The 10,685-nt window shown below is 37.2% G+C and overlaps 1 long non-coding RNA gene across 1 annotated transcript in view; it reads left to right on the top strand.

Annotated features, from left to right (window-relative positions):
- The first annotated feature begins 8,076 nt into the window (after positions 1-8,076).
- Positions 8,077-10,685, top strand: part of LOC120433420 — a 5,125-nt gene continuing 2,516 nt past the window's right edge. Inside the window, exons 1-3 of the long non-coding RNA XR_005608548.1 lie at positions 8,077-8,170; positions 8,263-8,580; positions 8,666-8,756. This is a non-coding gene — a long non-coding RNA (uncharacterized LOC120433420). The remainder of the gene's footprint in view (positions 8,171-8,262; positions 8,581-8,665; positions 8,757-10,685) is intronic.

Here is a 10,685-nt window from a genome sequence, read left to right as displayed (position 1 = left end):
AAACTTGGATCATTGCTTTTGTATAGATTTTACTTGGACAATCTACTGAGGTGCACTCCCCAAATAGACTGTATCCACTGTTGTTAATCAAGGTTTGTGTGTTTATTTACAGTGAGAATTAGTGAACAATGTGCAACAGTTTCAATAACTTGGTTTTTGTGAACGTGCTCCCGACTTTCGCTCCATGCTCGTGGTCTGTGACAGACAAACTTCCCCAACACTTGATTTACCAATCGCTCCACTCCCGTGACCTGGTAAGACAAAGTGGGAAGATCAGTGGCAAACTCACGAAAAGCATGACCACAATATTTCCGCTCACAGCCCGGGCTTCACTAACTCCATAACTCAACAATCCGGAGTCGACTAAAGCCCACCCACCCAGTTAAGTAGTGTCCACTGACAAAGGTAATTAGTGGCAGCTGGTGAGACTAAATGGGAGACAGGTGCGGCTGACCTCAGTGCAGGAAACTCATCCGGCCTAATGATGCCCCAAAACTGGCACACTGAAACACACACACACAAACACAGAGGAGGCAGAGGACCAGGAGGGGAGCCGAAAACAGAACACAAAGAAAAACATGCACACAGGCAGGACGACCGGCTGAGACTTTCAAACCATGACAGTTTGGTGAGTTCAACAAGACAACAGGGTGAGGCGAGAGGAAGGATAACAAACTGGAATGCTGAATACATGAGAAAGGGTAGAGGTTAGTCACACTACTCAGGCCAGTCAGTTAAATAGAACAAGAGACCTTTATTTGTCATTAGCAGACCATATAAGCCAGGTCTCCACGGCAGGGTTAGGTAGTCACCGGTGCCAGCCCGTTACTGGTAAGGTCTCTTAGAAGAGATACACGAGCAGGATGTAATGGCTGCCACTGCACTCACACACACTCAAGGAGTCTCTCCAACTGCTACAATAGTAGGACAACACCCCCTAGTGGTGCTATATCACAATAATAAGGGTTGGTACAGTGTGGACATAAAGGAATATAGAAAGTTAAAATCAGAAATGAAAGATGATCATGATGAGTCCAAAATAAAGGAAGAACAGATATAATGCAAGACAAAATATAAAACCATAAACATAACTTATGGTTTCTGGAGAGTTTTCACAAGCACATTGTGCTTGTGAGTGCACAACTCACAATCAGAAATGTGTTCTTACACATAAAATTGCATTCAAACATTATATACCATCCATCCATCTTCTTCCGCTTATCTGGGTTTGCAGGGGAAGCAGGCTAAGCAGAGAAGTCCAGCCCTGGTAGGGTCTCCCGTGGACATTATATACTAAAAAAAATAAAATTAAAAAAATAAACCACACACTCACTGCCAACTGATGCATCCAGAGCATTTGGGGATCAGCATTTTACTCAAAGATGATTTGACATGTGGACCGGGTGAGCTGAGGTTCAGATAATCAACCCTGTAATTAAAAGAGCACCAACTGTACTTTGAGTCACAGCTACTTATAAAGAAAATATTGAGATGACAAGAAAGAACCTAAGATATTAATGTAGCAGCAAACCTCACAATATCCTCCAGATCGCCATCACACTGAGGTCTGAGTTGTTCCAGTCACGGATGTTTTAGTGACACAAGAGGAGGAGCTAAAGACTATTGGGCTGGAAGTTTTAATGGTGAGATTGAGAGGTATCTATCGGAATTTCACTGCGTTAAATAAGTTGCATTATTTACATAATAATAATTCTAATAAGTACTGATAGAGATCTGATTTTCAATATTCAAAAATTATTACACCTTATTATTACAGTTTTTCACTTTACAGATTAAAAATAGATCAAGAACTAATCCCAAGAGAACAGTTTTTAGTGCTTAGCCTGCATGTGACTGACTTTATACATGTAGCAAAACTAACAGAATTGTCACATACAGCATTATGTGGAATTGAACTGTGTATAAGAATCTCAAAGACGGGTAGAATAAAAAGCAGGACCAAGCTCTATTAATACAAAACAAGCACTTGAACTGAATTCGCTGCTTTATGTTTAAGACATTAGCTGCTACAAAACCACACACATAGAAACAAGACCCGAAGTGTAACTTGCATTTACTTTTGTTAAAGAAATGTAGCAGCATGAGGTGGTGGGAATTATGAGGAAAAGAGCAAGGAATCAATAATGTCACACGCACAGACTAGAATGCAATTGCTCAAAAGCTTTTACAAGTGTGAGGAAAATCCAACAACGCCACCAGTGGGTGAATGGGATGCCAAATGAGAACAAGTCGAAGTGGAAAACTTGCGGCGATCAGTTTCCCACTGGCCGTAGTTTCTTTGCCGGTAATGGGATGCCTGCCTGTCTTCACACAAGCCATTTCCCCTAGCGATCAGACAGCATGTCCTTCTCTGTCACCTGGCTTCTACGCGCTCCTTCCTCCTACAGTCTGGCCCTCTCTCCCTTTTTGGTGCTTTTTTTTGTTTTAAACAGGTCCTTTAACAAGATGGGAGGCCACAGATGATAGGCCACCTCAGGGCACACAGGCACCAAAACAGGTGGCAGCTTTTAACCAATTTGTCTAATTTGACTATAAAACAAACAAATTTCCACTGTGTGACATATGCACATTAACAGGCTTCCATATAAGGCTCCAATACTATTCTAAAACTTCAAAAGCCAGATCAATGCGCAAAAGTCATACGTTGTGGGTCACAGCAGAAATCCAAGTTGGTTGTGCATGACACAAAAAGCTGACTCTCAAGCTGATTATCCAGGCGGTTACTGAATTGTGCAGAATGAAAATCCGAACAAAAGATAGTAGGCAAAGCAAAAAGACAAACCAAAAGGTTGCTAAATACAAAGCAGCAGCACTTCAGAAAACATTCCCTGGAGAAGCAGTAGCAGGTCTGCTATAAAGCTGTCAGCCGTCCAATCAGGCCTATGCTTCCTGTAATGGATTATAAAATTAGCATTAACAGTAAAAAGAGAATTATGACAGAAGTAATGCTAAGATTGCAACAAGTCAGTGACCTACTGATCAAATGGTGTTACCTAAACAAAGAGGCCAATAGGAGGCTTCTGTTGCTACAACCTATAAACACACCTGTTTACTACCAAGTAAAATAATTGAACCTACGGCACAAATAAAAACTTATCAGCAATAAATGGAAAGTTTTTGGGGAAATAATTCACAGGTGATCTCTACAAAAACATGAGTAGTACCAATCAACAAAAATGTGGTCAATTCAGACTGAGAAGTCGCTTGCATGAACGTACGGCAACAGGTGAGTGAGGGATGCTCAGATGAAGGCTACTATTTATAGTAGCACCATATCATGTGATTGGCTACAGATGTCCGCCGGTGGCCACATTTAAAAAAAATAAAAAACATAACAAAAAAAATCCCCAGCAGAAATATACTCCGTAAATCCAGTGCATCATCACTAATCAAATTTCAATATTTACTAATTTAATATTGCAGAGAAAAAACTATTTTACTATTATGTCATTCAGTAACATATATTCATATAAAAGAAAAATAAAGTTCTGTGTTATTTTTTCTAATTAGATGCTGGACCAAGACCCCAAACCAGCACCTGCATGATATCAGGACTTTGAGTTTTGTCCAGTATCATGTTCAGCTGGGAGGAAAGGTTAGAGGAACTTTATTATTACTCAGATTTTTATTTCTCACAAAGTGTGTAAACTCCTATCTACTCCATATTGCTTGAAATTTACCTTTTCCCCCCCCTTACCTTCTACAGTGCTGACAAGAAGACAATCCAGATGAAAGATGAATAGCAAACAAGGTACAGACTGGAGGGAGCGTTCAAGTGAAAGGTTACATTGTTTTCTGTTTTCTTTAACTCTTTAGCTGGAAAAGAGCAACACTTTCTTGGAAACCTCATGTAGACTTACTTTACTTTTTTATCTGTATGTGTAAAATTTTGTGTAAAAACTTGTTCTGGTTTGATGTTTGATTTCTTCATGGTTATCTTTATTAGTGTGTAGGTTTCATTCTCAGGGTTTTCTTCTATGCCTCCTTTGTTTAATGCCTAGTTATCCCTGTCTGTGTGCTCTCTCTGTGCTCTGTTTCGTGTCCCTGAGTTTGTGTTGGTAAGTTTAGTCTGTGGATTTCCTGTTTTACTTTGAAGGTCTTGTCTCATGTTAGTGTATTCTGTTTTACATCCTTGTCTTGTCTTGCCCAATTAGTTCCAGCTGTGTTGCCACCTGTTCCTCCTTCCCTCATGTTCCTTTGCTCGTCATCGCTCTGTCTGTGTTTCTTGGTGTAATCTCTGCCCAACATTCTTTGTGCCGTTTCTGCTCTTCATCCCTTGTTTGTATGGTTTCAGGTTTGTTCATTAGATTTTCCCAGTTTAGGTTAGGTTTTACTTCTGTCCTCGCTTTTGTTAATTTTACCTCCTGAAATAAAGCTCACTCGCATCACAGCCAGTGTGTGCATCTTGGGTCCTTTATCCACAAACACCACACGGCTTGCCACGCAAACCGTGACAAAACTTTTTTTATTTTTTTTATTTGAGCATAAAACTAAACTCATTCAGATTATGTCTGTTGTGAAAATATCTCCTCACAGTACTGTTGCCTCACAGCAGGAAGTTTGTATCCAAGTTTGTAGTTTGAATCCACCAACTGGCCCCGGCTTTTCTTTGTGGCGTTTGCATGTTCTCTCTGAGTACTTTGACTTCCTCCCACAGTTCAAAGACATCCAGTTAGTTATGTTAGGTTAATTGGTGATTCTAAATTGCCCATCAGCGTGAACGTGAATGGTTGAACGTGAAAAAATAAAACAATAATCTCTTGGATTTTCAATATTTCCTTCTGCTAGAATCCCTAAAGATGAACAGTGGTCAGAGTTATTTCTCCTACAGCATTCACACTACCCCTCTAAATGCACTTGAAATGAGAGGAGTAAGAACACAGAATTAATTTGACTGCAATCTGCTATCTACTGACATCTAGTGGTGAGATTACAGATACACACTGTACCTTAAATCAACCTCCCAATTTCAAAGTGACTGTTTAAGACTGACATATTATATTATTTTGAAATATCATGTGCTTAAACTTCATGAACCCTCAAATTTATTTTATTTCATTAACTATACATAAATCAAGAATTACCCACAAAGTTAATTCTTTTTAACGGAGGCTTTTATACATGTAACAATTACTAATAGAAGTGGCCTACAGTCCTTCATCACTTCTAATTTTATACAGAAACCATTTCATCAAAGTATTTTCTATACATACTCCCACCGACAATTGGATTGCTTCTTGAAAAGGATGATCATTGAAACTGTGTCCAACCTACACACACTGTTACTCAGTGGGAGATTTAATAGATACTGGGAAGACATTTCATTTAAACTTTCCGTTTTAACAAAATTCTGCTCACTGAGTAACAATGTTGTTCATCTTTTCACCAAATCTCTCTAAATCTAAGCACCTTTTGCTACTTTATATTTTAATAATATGACTGAACTTGAGCCCCTCTTAACTGCACATGCACACATTACACATTAGCATATTAACATACATACTGGCTTATTTTGAAACTTGATCTGTAAGATTTATTCTAATCAGTGAAGTTTGAATTCATAAATGCAGAACATATAGTGGAACCAGTGGAACATGTAATGTTTTTAAATGGCCAGCAGATGGTGACAGTTGATTATATTTATATTATTAAGTTGAGAAGCGGGTTAGCGCTAACTGGATAAATGTAATTTGAAAGGTGGCCTTTAACCTTTGTTTGTCTAAGATGAATACCTGGGATTTACAGAACGAGATGTTTACTTACATTCTAGTTTTATTTCTCTGTGAGCTGTACTGTAAAAAAAGGACCCTAACAAAAGTTTGAGGTACAGTGTGAAAAAATACAAGTATAATGAAATAAAATGTATGCTGAAGTGCTACAGGTAAGTTGTGCTTTTTAAGAAAAACGGTCCATAGTTTAAAATAAGTTTGACCAACATATACATTAGCATATTAACATACATACTGGCACATTTTGAAACTTGATCTGTAAGATTATTTCTTGTGAACGAAGTTTGAATGCATAAATACTGAACATATAGTGGAACCAGTGTAACATGTAATGTTTTTCAATAGCCAGCAGATGGTGACAGTAGGTTATTTGTTATGACACAATATATATTTAAATTGAGAAGTTGGTTAGTGATAACTGGATAAATGGTGGCCTTTAACCTTTGTGTGTCTAAGATGAATACCTGGGATTTACAGACCGAGATGTTTATTATTAGTGGTTTTTAACATCACAAAAATGTGATGAGTGAGTTTAAACAATCTGAAAAGCATTTTATGTGAAATATATTGAGTTAATATTTTGTGAAAGATTTAAAAGAAACTCTTGAGCACCTCCAACTTTACAATGAAATAAAAATTCTAATAAATAAAATGTATGTTTAAGTGCAGACAAATTGGGTAAATTGAACTTTCATTTTATTGATAAAAGATTCAAACTTGAGTAATTCTTCAATTAGAAAATAAGATGTATTATTTAGTGAGGACCCCCAAACTATTTGTATTTTTAAAAGAATGAATGAGCCAAGGAAGACACTGAAAAGAATAAATGTCAGTAGTAAGGTAGAGGTGACTGATATGATATCTAACTTTGGGAAATCTTGGGTCCTTGCATTTTGCTTTGAGATCTTCAACTTTCTGAAATTCATTCATTACACAGTCTTTACTTCATTAAACCAATCAGTCCAACTTTACAATGTAAAAGCACACCGCAGTATTTGGGTGTCATTTTCAGAGGTGGTGATGTAGTGTTGCAGTTCAAAGTTGCCTCTCAACACAAGTGAGTCACATGAGAGACTAAAATATAGGAGACAATTATTTGTCATATAATTATATTCCCACTTCACTTTCCATGTTTGAACTGTGACAATTTGTTGTGAATCTGAAATATTGTATAAATTACTCCGATGTAACATATTTTCTCAAAAAAAGTGAATCACATACACAAACATTTGTGTTGAGTTTAAGTGCAACAAACCACTTCCTCTTTTTTTTTGCAGCTCCTCCTCAGATACACATAAAGCTGACAGTAAAGTTCAGGTCTGTTTCTCTCTCTGTCTGATGATCATGCTTTTACTCTCCAAAAAGAATTATGATGAGGACGCTGAAACAGGATCCAGTCCAGGATCAATTTCCCTCTCAGTCAGGAGAAGAGATCAGAAGATGTTTGTCATGTTATAGGCAGCAACTCTCTCAACCACAGGGTGGCACTGCTTGGTGTAAAAATAACAAACACACCACTGAGGTGGCAGGCTGAATTCAATCTAAGATGTCTAAGCAGATCCTCTTAGACATTGTCGCTGACATTATCAGTTAGAGCCTGAAAGGTCCTGATAAAGTTTAGTTATTTAGCTCTCAAAACATTCACAATCTCACCAGAACACATGCAACACAGCAAAAGCAGAAAGTCAGGAGGTTGCTACACAAGAACAGTTTGTTCAAAATCACACAGTCCTGTGATGAAATGTCATCAGCCAGCTGCTAATGAATATTTATACATGTCTGTTAATAGAAAACATATTAATGTTAATAATAATTCTGTATTGAGTCACGTGACAGTGAACTATTGATTTTTACATATCTAAATGTCTTCTATAAAAATGACCTGCTGTTGTTAATTGTTCTACTTCACATTCATAAAGCAGAACAATCATAGTTGTGTCACAAACTGAGCAATGCAAGAAAATCATTGCAGGTCCCAGTTTTTATCTGGTGGGTAAAGTCTGATTAACAATGCAGATGTTTTTTAGTAGTTGAAAATTGCTCCTTTACTCAGGTGCAGCTTATATTTTCATTTATGACATGAGTGACTAAATTACAAGAGGAAATTATTTGCAATATAATTGTGTTCAGTTTCTGGAGGAAATACACTTCAGTTGTGACAATTCTGAATCACTGCATACACAACTTAAATGTAAATTATTACTTCTACAAATGGTGATACATTCACATACATTAGTTCACAGCTCAACTCTACAGCAAGTAACCACTTCCTTTTTTGCAGCTCCTCCTCAGATACCAATAAAGCTGACAGTAAAGTTCAGGTCTGTTTCTCTCTCTCTCTTTGATGATCATGATGTTCACGATAAATCAAGCAGCACTGCTCTTCGTTCAGCTGTTAGTGGTGTGGCATGTCTTTGCAGGTAATGAGCACATTTGTGTTTGAGATTCCTTTTTTTCCAGATGAAGTGCAGATAGAATTTTATATTGAATGATTGTCTCCATTAAACTATAGAGATCACTAAAGACGACCACAGAGCTGTGCTGGTGTCCAGAGGAGACTCAGTGACGCTGACTTGCAACATATCCAAGACAGATGCAACACTGATCACCTGGACCAACAACAGATCTGTTTTTCAATATTCCATTGTGCTGAATCGCACCTATTCAAATTTCTCATTTCATAGACTGAAAATAAATCATGAGTTACCTACAAAGCTAATTATTTTTAGTGCTCAGCCTGAAGATGAAGGACTTTATACATGTAGCATAACAGACAGACGTGGCGTAAACAGCATTACATGGAGTTTAACTGTGTCTGAGAACCCAGAAGGTAGGTAGGACAAAAAGCAGATCCAGTCAATTCTAGTAAAGGTCAACCAAGTATTTTAAATTAATTCACTGCTGATTTGATACAGAATCCACTTCATCAAAGTATTTTCTACACATCCTCCCACCTGCAATTGGATTCCTTCTTTGTTGCATCACACTGGCTGTCTTTCTCTACAGGTGAGTAAAACCTTTTTATCTTCATAATGAATACATGAATGTGATGATTTTGTGTTGTTCTGCTTTCTTTGGCCGCACCAAATAAGAAAAAGACAAAGTGAAATGGAAATACATTTATATGGCTAATATTATAGGGTAATTCATTTAAAAATTAAAATTGTCCTATTTTTGTATGATGTGTTCAAATCAAATTATGATAAAAGAAAATTCCAAGTACACAATAACATTAAAAAATAAAATGCATTTAGATTCATAAAACCAACCTGGACCTCTTGAGCTCAGTTCAGTTAAATAAGAAAATCACTATATTAGCAGACACTGGGTGATCGTTAATACCAGACCAAGAATGCAGGTGAAAAATCTCTCATTGCATCCAGCTCTGCCAGTAAACATGGTAAACTGTGATGGAGCAAAATACTGAAACTGCATCCATCGACAGTGAGTGTGTTAAATAAAAAATAAAACACAGAATACATGTGCCTGGATGTAGTTTCTTTTTTCCTTCAAATATATTGAAGGCTAGCAGAATATCCGAATTATCAAGTTTGAGCTGCAATAATTTTGATTATTTAAGTTTAGTTTTTTGTTTAGTACTTCTGTAAAGCCTTCAATCAGCCTCTGTTCTTTATGTTGGCCTTTTTTTCTATACAGTTAAGGGTGAAAAGAGGAAATGAGAGTCGTGAAGAAGTGGTTAAAGGTGGTCAGAGCCAAAGCTATCATTGATACTGGGGCCATTTTCTTTGTGGTAAACCTTCTCCAACGTGCATGTTTCCATTCTGTAACTAGAAAAGTACTTTTGGTTATTCTCAAAGAGTCTGCGTTCATTGTGCGTAGGCTCATCATGCTTAAATGTGAAAGTTTTTAGACAAGAAATTAAAAACACAGAAGAAGCCTTGAGTCATGGTACCAGAGCTTACATGGTGTGTCATTTTGTGCGGAAAATTCCTTAGGAAAACCCTGGGTGCTTCATGTAGATTTTACTTCCTCCAACCAATAACACTACTGAGATGTTCCCCAAATAGCTGATATTCCCTGTTGTAAGAAATGAGTTCAACAAGACACCTGGAGACAAAACAGGGTCAGGCAGCAAGAAGGATAACAAAGCTGAAATGCTGAATACATGAGAAAGATAATCTGATAGAAGACAAGAAGAATATAGTCCCACACTTGGGAAATTTTGTAGTCCTCTGCATTTAACCCATTCACTCAGTGAAGCATGTGGCAATCACGGGGCAATCACTCTACCTACTGAGCTCTCCTTGCACCTTAATTGTAAATAATATTGTGTAATATAGCAGGAACTTACATTGGTGTGGTCATATAGGAATATAGGAGGTAAAAAATCAGAAATGATAGATGATCATGATGAGTACTACATAAAGGAAAAGCATATAACACTAAGACTTACTGCTGATTGATGCATCTGCACCAATTGGGGTTCAGTATTTTGTTCAAAGATGATTTGACATGTAGACTGGGTGAGCTGAGGTTTAGATAACTAACCTCATGACTAAAGTGCACCAACTCTACTTCCTGAGTCACAGCTACTTATAAAGTAAATATTGAGAAGACAAGCTAGAACCCAAGATATATAAGCCTTGCAAGAGCCCCCAGATCTCTATCAGACTGAGGTCTGAGGTTTCAGAACAAACTCAATTCTTCCAGTCAAAGATGTCTTAGTGACACAAGGGGAGGAGCTTATCACTATTGGGCTGGTAGTTTTAATGGTGAGCCTGAGCAGTATCTATCAGAATTTCACTGTGTTAAATAAGTTGAGTTATTTAAAGAATGTAACACAAAACTGAATGTTACATTCACTTTTAATGAACTCAAAATGTTTTCATTCATTTCACCAATACTTTTAACCTTTACTTTTTGTGATAAAAAACAAAAAAATAAATAGACTAATGATTATTTTTGCAATCAGCA

The sequence above is a fragment of the Oreochromis aureus genome, linkage group 16 (genome assembly GCF_013358895.1).
Source record: "Oreochromis aureus strain Israel breed Guangdong linkage group 16, ZZ_aureus, whole genome shotgun sequence".
Taxonomy (NCBI): domain Eukaryota; kingdom Metazoa; phylum Chordata; class Actinopteri; order Cichliformes; family Cichlidae; genus Oreochromis; species Oreochromis aureus.
Note: the sequence above shows the minus strand (reverse complement) of the source record. Positions and strands in the feature narration are given on the sequence as shown.